This window comes from Zingiber officinale, chromosome 4A, assembly GCF_018446385.1.
Source record: "Zingiber officinale cultivar Zhangliang chromosome 4A, Zo_v1.1, whole genome shotgun sequence".
Taxonomy (NCBI): Eukaryota; Viridiplantae; Streptophyta; class Magnoliopsida; order Zingiberales; family Zingiberaceae; genus Zingiber; species Zingiber officinale.
In genome coordinates this window covers 19,732,907-19,743,367 of record NC_055992.1, presented here as the reverse complement: position 1 = coordinate 19,743,367, position 10,461 = coordinate 19,732,907, and positions in this window count along the sequence as shown.

Below are 10,461 nucleotides of genomic sequence, written 5' to 3'. Positions count from 1 at the left end.
ATTGAATTTCAGGAAATCAGAACTCCAATCGATCACCCGATCGGTTGGAGTTCTAATTTCTTGAAATTTAATTTCAATGAAATTCAGAAAACTCCCTAAAAATTCTACAAAATTCTAAAAATCATGAAAATTATTGTAGACATTATTTAGGATATATACTATCATTAAAAAATAGTTTTATAAGAAAATACATCTTATTTTCAAAGATTGACATAAACTTGGAAACTTGCAAAAATTTTAATATTTTTTTCAAGTTTGTGTCTAACTTCTCAATGATTATTACTATCAAAAGATAGCATTCACCAAAGTTTTCCAAAGTATATTTAAAATATTTTTTCAAAACCAATTTTCAATCATGTTCTTTGGGCTCAATGTATATGACTTGTACATTAGCTTTCCCAATAAATGGAGTACACATAACTATGTGTTTTGATAAAATCAAAACTCAACTAGATGTACTAAATCAACATCTTGAGTCTTGTTCATCATCCTAGCATCTCACTTTTATTTAATGTGTACTAAAACACATACAAGTCACTTATAGTCTTTGTGAGATGTAGATTTTGATTTTACCCTAAACTAGGGATCATGTATGTCTATCTAGGTATTTCTGTGAATTATGAACATCCACCTAGGATGTTACTTGTTAATAAATGTCATTGTCATTAATTTCAAAGAATTAAAAAATAATGCATGATGATTTATGACATACATCTAAATAAATGATTTTCAAAAGAAAATACACTTTAGCTACATGATGTATGTATGACATGACATGACATGATATTTTTATATTTTTCATAATAAACATGAATGTAAAATATGATGTCATGGCATATAATGGGCAAACAATCATGACAAATTAGTATAAATAAAATATACCTAGATAACCTATCTAAGTATCCTTCATCCTTAGTTAATTTAAAACCTAATCCTAGATTGCCCATATTTTATTAAGAAAATGTCAAACCCCAACTTGACATTTCTTTTGCCTTTCCTTAGTTGTGCCAATTTAAATTATATGTAATTTCTCAAGGTTTGGTATATTTTACTCTTCCAAAGAGTAATCACTTAAATTAAGACTTAAATTTGCCCTTAACTCCTTAAGAAAATACCAAAATCCCAACTTGACATTTCTTATGATTTTCTTAAGTGTGCCAATTTAAATTAAGTTCAATTCCTCAAATTTTGGCACATTTACTCTTCAAACGAGTAAACAATTAATCCTTTTCATTTTCAAAGGTTAACAAAAACCTTGAAAATGCCTCCAAGTGTCAACTTTATCAAGGTTGGGTAAACCACCCTTCCCATTTGAAGTTGACACTCTCTAAACCCATCTAGAGTGTAGAGAATATGCTCCTTAGAACCTACAACCTATTGGCACTCCTTGGATGCTCTAGATACTCACTAGGAATAACTTCCCTAGATATCTTCCTAATGACCTTTCTAGGCTTCTTAGAAGCCTTGGTCACTTTCTCTAAGTCAACTCTAGGGATAGCTTCCCTTATGACCTTCTTGGTGACTTTCTTTGACTTCTTAGAAGTCTTAGTTACATTTGTTGTTGCAAAGATACTCCTAGGAATAACTTTCCTTGTATCCTTGACTTAACTCCTAGACCTAGGATTGGTTTCATAACTATATGGAACCCTATGATAGGAAGGAACATCCTTCTTGGTTTTAGATTTGTATCCTAAACCTCTATGACCATTGGATGACTTTTTGTCTCCTAAACCTATGTTATGCTCTTTTTGCCCCTTAAGGATACTTTATATCCTTATTAGGGTCTTTTCTAATTTATCAAGCTTTGACCTCAAGGCTTGGTTTTCCAACCTTAAATCTTTAGATTTTGATTTTTCTTGATTTCTATGAGCATTTCTATTTTTAGGACTATAACTAAAATTCTTAGAGTTATTGCCTAAGTTTGTATCTACTTTCCTAGCCCTAGGTTGAGTTGTTTTAGCATGATAAGCCATATATTTTTCTTTAATTCTATCATGCCTTCTATTTTCATGATAAATAGCATTAAAATGATATAAACTATTCCTAGCATGCTTTTTATCATTACTCAAAGGGATATGCTCAATAAATGATACCTTGGGTTTTACCTTGGAAACTTCCCCTTGACTTGTGCTTCCTCCTTTAGGTTTGACTGATTTCTTCCCCTTTGGACATTGGCTCTGGAAATGTCCTTTTTGGTTGCAAGAAAAGCACACAATGTGCTCATTGCTCTTCTTTGTTGTGGGGGCGATCTCCTTAGGCTTCTTCTTGCCTTTTGGTGTCACTTGACCCTTCTTCTTGGCTAATTTAGGGCGCTTACTCTTATAATGTCCATGTTCTCTACACTCAAAGTATATAATATGATTTTTATTATTAATTGACCTACTTATACCTTCACGTGTAGGGATGACACTCGATCCTTCAATTGATTTCTCTTGACTTGTGGAGGTTGCCTCAACCTCTTCTTTTCACTTGACCCGGAAGTAGAAGTCTCTTCTTGCTCCAGTGTCAATGATCTACACTCCCCCTCAATCCTAGAGGTGGAAGCTTCATCATCATCATCCTCATGTACATGAAACAAGGAGTATGCTCCCTCCTTGCCTTTTTCTTTGCATTCCTTTGTGGATGAAGCTTCTTGGACTTCTTTTTCGGAAGTTGAGCATCTCTCAACTTTGGAGTCCTCTTCCTCTTGGTCTTGCTCCAATGAGTCGCCCTCTTTGGATTTCTCTTGGTTTGGTGCAGTGGAGGGGTCTTCATGAAGCTTGGCCAATTTGCTCCATAATTCATTTGCATCATTCTATTCTCCAATTTTGTAAATGATTGTGCTTAGCAATAGACTAACCAATAATTTGGTTACCTTGTCGTTCGCCTCACATCTTTGAGTTTGTTCCTTGCTCCATTTGTTTTTCTTGAGAATTTTGCCCTTTGAATCTTTTGGAGCTTCAAAGCCTTCCATTAGAGAAAACCATTGCTCTATCTCCATCATGAGAAAATTTTTGATCCTTGATTTCCAAAAATCGAAGCTCATTGATATGAATGATGGAGGCACCCTTGTGTCGAATCCAAGTCCATCTTGGAATTCCATTTGAAGTTGAGCCTTTGATGAAGTCTTTGAATTGTTGAAATTTGCTTCAACTTCTTCTCCCTCTAGCTGGTTGCCCCTTCCGGCGATGATTCTAGTGAAGAGCGACCTCACTCTGATACCACTTGTTAGGGTTGATTGGTGCTAGGGGGTGAATAGTTCGTCGTGCTTTGTTGTCTTGCTTTAATGATGATGATATGTAGTGGAAATACACACAAAGTACACTCACAATGCTAACACTAGGATTTACTTGGTATCCACCTCAAGAAGAGGTGTCTAATCCAAGAAAAACACTCCTTCTCGATAACTATTGAAGGTGGATAAGCCTTGTACAAACTCTCAATACAACAAGAAGAAAGGAAAGCAAAATACAAGTGAAATCTTACAAGATTTACAATATAAAACCCTAATTTGCTTCTTCTTGTGGAACACCTCTTGACCTTGGAAGTGTAGCAACACTTTGCTCCAAGAAAGCTTCAAGAAATGGCGTGAAGCTGTGAGAGAGATCGCAAGAAGTGGAGAGGAAGAACTACGGAGGAAGATGCTCGTCAACGGCTTTATCTTGCACAACGGTCGTCTCCCAATCAATCGGCCGATTGATTGGGGAGGCTGGATCAATCGATTGATCGATTTAGCCTTCTTCTGTGCTCTCTGGAAAATGGCATAAATTAATTGCCCGATCGATTCAGCTCTCTCATGTCACACGCGATTTTCAACCCCCAATCGATCGGCTGATCGATTGGGGACCATTCTATGCTTGTGACATTTCTTCCCAATCGATTAGCTGATCAATTGGGATGTTGTTGTTGGATCGAGAAGCGCTAGAGGGGGGGGTGAATAGTGCTCGTGGCTTTCACTTTTCCTATTTGGAAAACTTACGAGTAAGAGCAGCGGAAATATAAAACACAACATAAAGAGACCCAATTATTATTACTTGGTTCGGAGCCTTGGGCGACTCCTACTCCAAGGCCCATTCTCGTTGAGCGTTTACTTTGAGCAATCACTATAAGCTCAGAAAAAGTACAATAAGTATTACAATTAAATGCACTAAAAATTTATATCGACAATAATGAATCGTAAAAATAGAAGCTTTAGGTTGTCGGTGGCTGGTCGTAGCTTAATCGGATTGTCTCGTTAGCAGCGCGCTGAGGAAAGGTTGCTTGGAAAGTCTTGATGCAAGCTGTTGGTCGAGACTGCCTTATAAAGGCTATTGAGGGCGCCTTCAAGCCCCTTGAGGGCACCTTCAAGCCCCTTGAGGGCACCTTCAAGCCCCTTGAGAGTGCCTCCAATCTTTGGATCAACCGCGCGTGGATAAGACCTGACTTCTTCACCTCTTATCCTCTTGAAGGTGCCTCCATACTCCTTGAGGGCGCCTTCAAGGCTGTCCGAGGCACCTCAAGCCTTCATGAGGGTGCCTCCAGCTCCGCTGCGCTGACTCCTTCTGCCTTGCACCCGAGGGGCTTCCAAGCTCCATGGAGGGCGTCTCGGGTACTGTTCATCCGAGGTAAAACATGCTCCTTTATCCCTACAAGATATGTTAGTCCCAAAAATACCTTGCACCACAAAGTTAGCACATAATAATGAATATAAAAGGATGTTGGACAGTCACCAGACTGTTCGATTCTGACATTGGATTTCAGACCAAAAATCCTAGGTCGAACCGACGCCTACTATTCCCTCAGCGGGAAACGCGTCCTCACTACTCCACTAAGGAGAGTATACTTGTTTGCTAGTCTAGTCCTCCAGACCAACTGGACTTTTGCTCAGTGCTCGAGTCTTCAAGTCTTTCCGCTGGACGTCTGCTCCACGACCCACCCAGACTTTTCACCTGGTTCACGACACCAGGACTTTTCACCTAGGGTTACCGCCCCCTAGGAATTTTGCCCAAAGCTTCGACTCGCCAAGACTTTCCGCCTAGGGTTACCACCCCCTAGGACCTAGAGTTACCGCCCCCTAGGGTTTTCCACCTGCCTAACTGTAGCTAAGACTTTTGCCTAAGATACCTTAGGACTTTCCTGCAAAGCTCATTCACACATGTTAGATAATAACACAACTTAACTTTGAACCCTTTGACATAACCAAAACATAGGTTCGATCATTGGAGGCTTCCCACACCAATAGTTGTTTGTTGTAGCACTGTGCCCAATCGATCAGCTGATCGATTGGGCTCGGTCCAATTTGATCACTTAATCAAATTGAGCAATCCTTGCTTGCCTGAGTCAAGTCTAAGGTGCCCCAAACCCAACATCCGGTCAACCGTGACCTGTTAAAACTCCTTGTGTATAGCATCCGGTCAATCTTGACCTATCGGAACTTCTTTTCCAAGTGTCTGGTCAACCCTTTGACCCACTTTGACTTTTCTCCTCTTGCCAAGTGTCCGGTCAACCTTGACCCACTTCAACTTACCGTCTTGTGCCAAGTGTTCGGTCCTCCATGACCCACTTAGACTTCCACCAGATGTCTGGTCAATCTTGACCCATCTGAATTTCCTTGTGCCAAGTATCCAGTCAATTATTTGACCTACTTAGGCTTCCCAACATCAGGTGTCCGGCCAACCTTGACCCACTTGGATCTCCACATGCCTTGTTTCACTCACCAAGTCTTTCCTTCTGCCTAGCTTCACTTACTAGGGCTTTCCATCTGCCTGGCTTCACTCACCAGGACTTTCACCTAACTTCACTCACTATGGTTTTCACTTGGCTTCACTCACCAAGATTTTTCCACTACCCAGCTTCATTCACCAGGACTTTCCATCTGCCTAGCTTTACTCACTAGGTCTTTCACCTGGCTTTACTCACCAGAATTTTCCAACTACCTAGCTTCACTCACTAGGTCTTTCACCTAACTTCACTCACCGGGATTTTCCTTTGCCTAACCTTCAGTTAGGACTTTCCCAGTCAAGTATCCGGTCAACCCTTTGACCTACTTGACTCTTCTTCACATCTAACTGGTTAGCCCTTGACCAGAGGAGAATTATATTAACAATCTCCTCAATCGAACGATTGCATCTGCAATCTCCATGTATTGTCAAACATCGAAACCTAAACATTAAGACTCAATCTTGAGCCAACTCAAGCTTAGTCAACCTGGTCAACTTGACCCAGGGGATATTGTACCAACAAAATGTGGATGCTAGTTATGGTAACTAGTTTATTGGAGTGACTCGCTATAAAACTTCATATGGTTATCTATATATATGGATATGTCTGTGAAGCTCTTACTACAGCTCGAGTGCAAGTTTCCTTCGACTTGAGGTGTATAAGTCATCTTGGTCATGGAGACTTATACTTTGAAATCTTAAGCAAGCACCTCATTAAGGTGTGGACCCAGGATAATTGGCTATAAGTCAAAATGCCCAAAGATGTTTGGATAGCCCATAGTGGATTCACCACTCCTTAGAAGAGACGTATACCCTACGACCACTCGTTAGGATTATTACTCAAAGTCTTTGGCCAAAGTATCACATGTTAAGAGTACGAGACTCTTGTACACATGTACGAGTAATTTTAATCCGTAGAACGAGGAAGTATTACTTGGGATAGATGTGATATAGTCAGTCTAGTGGAGACAGACACATAAACCATGTCCTGGACCAAGTGGGTATAAGACGAGTGAAAGGAACAAGGCACGACTCACTGAAGCCGCTGAAAGATTTAGAATTAGTTCTAAGATCAACTATGATTTTCCGACTAATTGAGGATCATGATGTACTACTAGGTGCCACTCATGATCGTTCTATAATTAAGTAGTTAATTATGGACAACCAAGATAGATTGAGAACCTATTGGGTCACATGCACTAATGAGTCTCTAAAAGAAGTAAAACAAGTTAAAGAATAGGATTATTATATTAAGAGATAAATGTTTGGTTGAACCATACATAAGATAAATATGAAAATATTTATCATGATGGAAGCGCGGATGAGCTACATGTCTTATGGTAGAGTTGAACCATATTTGATTTAATTATGAATTAGTCATGAACTAACTTGGTTTAGTTGTGAACCAAACTAAGGGATTAATGGGTAAATTTTTAGTTAAGGGATAATGGGTTGGATTTGAACATTCTAATCCAACTCATGAAAGAGGATTATATATAGATGTAGTTAGGAGAGAATTAGATATAAATTTTATTATTTGGTTGATTAATTTTTGAAAACTCAATCCTCCTCTCCCTCTCCTCTCTTTCCTGCCGCCAACAATAAGGAGGCTCCCCTCCTTGTTGTCGTGACCACCACATAGAAGAATTTTTCCTTGTGTGCTTCTTTCTTCTTCCTCTTAATCCATCTTCTTCGCTCGCGGATAATAACTTCCAAAGGAAAGGCTTGTACTTAAGGAGTTATCTTGAGGAGCTCGGCGTAGATACGAATAGAGGCAAGGTATGACAATGTCGCTATGGTTGATGCCCTTCTCGTTACAGGTCATCCATAAGGTATACCTTGTGTAAATTTACTTTCTATAAAGTTTTAATTATGCGATAGTATTTGACATGTTGTATCCTTTTATGTATGTGGTGTGTGTAATGTAATAATTAGGAATTATTACGTGTTTACGAAATGTGTTCTAGTATGTACCTGCATCAGACATATCCCAACAGTGGTATTAGAGCTTGATTGTGTTTTGACATGATCGTAAAATTATTTTATGATTTGTAATTAGTGTTGTAATTAACTTTAGATTTTTTTTGGAATTATTAAGATTTTATCTATTTTTGAAAGTTTCCTAAATTCTTAGGAAATTTTATTTTTAGAAAGTTTTTGATATAATTTTATAAAATTAAATTTAGAAATATTATGTTAATTTAGAAATTATCATTTTTAGATTTTTCTGAAATTTTAAGAAATATTCTATTTTTAGAAAATTTTCTGATTTGTTAGGTAATTCCAAATATGGAAAGATTTTAAAATTCTAAAAATAATCTAGATTTGAGATATTCTAAATTAAATTATAGAATTAAGTTTTTTAGAATTTTTAGATTTATTAAAATATTCTATTTTTTAGAAAGTTTCCTAAATTGTTAGGAAATATAAAATTTGGAAAGATTTAAAAAATCATAAAAAATCTAGATTTGAAGTATTTTGTAATAAATTAAGAAATATTAATTATTTATTTCCTAAATTGTTAACTCCGTCCATGAAGACTGCTCATGGCCGGTCCCAAACTTGGATAAAGGAGGAGGGTTGCGTTAGGTTGTAAGCCAACGTTAAAACTATGGCCAATATTCAATGAATGGATCCATTAAACTATTGTGCTAATGCTAGGTTGTTCCCTGGAAGGAACGCGTTGCAAGGTCCGACTGTAACGTCTCTACAAGGACCGCTATATCTCCAAAACTCGGATGTAGTGTTAAATATACAAGAGTTTGCATTACATGGTCTTACTGTAATGTCTCAGCAAGGACCACTACATCTCCATGAGAACTTGGGTGTAGTGTTAAATAGGCAAGAGTTCTCACACAATAGGTTGGATAAGAACAAATATGATAGGAAAACTAATAATCTAAGATTTGGAATATGGAACATAGGAACTCTCACTAGAAAATCAATAGAGGTAGTAGATATGATGATTAAGAGAAGAATTAGTATTTTATGTGTACAAAAGACAAAATGGGTAGATGAGAAGGCAAAGATGATAGAGAACTTGGGTTTTAAGTTATGGTACAATGGAAAGAGTAAAGCAAGAAATGGAGTGAGTATTATTGTAAATAGTTTGTTAAAGGATGAAGTTGTAGGAGTAGTTAGAAAAGGGGATAGAATTATATCCCTTAAGATAATAGTGGCGAAAGAAACTATGAACATAATTAGCGTATATGCACCACAAGTAAGATTAGATGAAGCTACTAAATCAAGGTTTTGGGATGACTTAGATGAAATATTACAAAATATTCCACCAAATGAAATTATTTTAAAAGGAGGTGATTTAAATGAGCATGTCAGAGTGAAAAATGAGGAATATGAGAGGGTATATGGGAGTTAAAGGTTTGGAACGAGAAATAAGAAAGGGAAGACTATATTAGATTTTGCGATAGCATATGACCTTATATTAGCTAATATATTTTTTAAGAAAAGAGAAGAACACTTAGTCACATTCAAAAGTGGGAATAATAAATCACAAATTGACTTTCTTATGATTAGGAAGAAGGATAGAAAGATTTATAAAGATTGCAAAGTCATCCCTGAAGAAATCTTAACTACCCAACATAAATTAACAGTGTTGGATATATGCTTCAAATATAGTATCAATAGAAAGAAAATATATATAATTCCTAGAATTAAGTGGTGGAAGTTAAAGGATGGGAAGCAAAATATATTTAAGGAGAAGGTAGAAGTACAAGCATTAGGTGAAATATACGATGACTTTAATACAATGTGAGATAAGATGGTATCAAAGTTGAAAATAGCAGCTAAGAACGTACTCGGTGAGTCAAAGGGACATGCACCACTAAGGAAGGAATCTTGGTGGTGCAATGAGAAAGTAAAGAGATAGTGAAGGAAAAATGAATAGCTTATAAGGAATTATATATTTGTAAGAACGAGGAAAACATAAAAAAATATACAATATAGCCAAGAAAGAAGCTAAGAAAATAGTGAGTGAAGAAAAAGATAAAACTTTTGAATAATTATATCAAAAATTGGATAGAAAAGAAGGGGAAAGAGACATTTATAGAATAGCTAAAGTAAGAGAAAGGAAAACAAGATATCTTATTCAAATAAAATGTATTAAAGATGAATGTAATAGGGTATTAGTAAATGATGGAGAAATAAAAGAGTAGTGGAAGAGGTATTTTCATCAACTTTTTAATGAAGGTTTAGGTGACCAACTTAACTTAGGTAATTTAAGTAGGTTAAATAAGCATAGAAATTTTAATTTTTATCGTAGAATTCAAAATTCAGAAGTAGAACAAACTTTAAATGAGATGCACAATGGAAAATCCGTTGGACTAGATGATATTCCAATAGAGATATGGAAGTGCATAGGGAAACAAGGTATTGAATGACTTAAAAATTATTTAACATGATATTGAAAACAAAAAAAATTCCTGATCAATGGAGGATAAGTACTCTAGTTCCCTTATATAAGAATGAGGGAGACGTAAAACATTGTGCAAACTATAGGGGTATTAAACTAATGAGTCATACTATAAAATTTTGAGAAAATGTAATAGAAAAAAGATTAAGGAAGGAGACCACAGTGACCGAAAATCAATTTGGGTTCATGCTTGGAAGGTCGATAATAGAAGCTATACATCTTCTTAGATAATTAATTGAAAAATATTGGGAGCAAAAACAAGATCTACACATGGTATTCATTGACTTAGAAAAAACTTATGATAGAGTTCCAAGAGAAATTATATGGATAATTCTAGAAAAAAGAGGTGTTAGC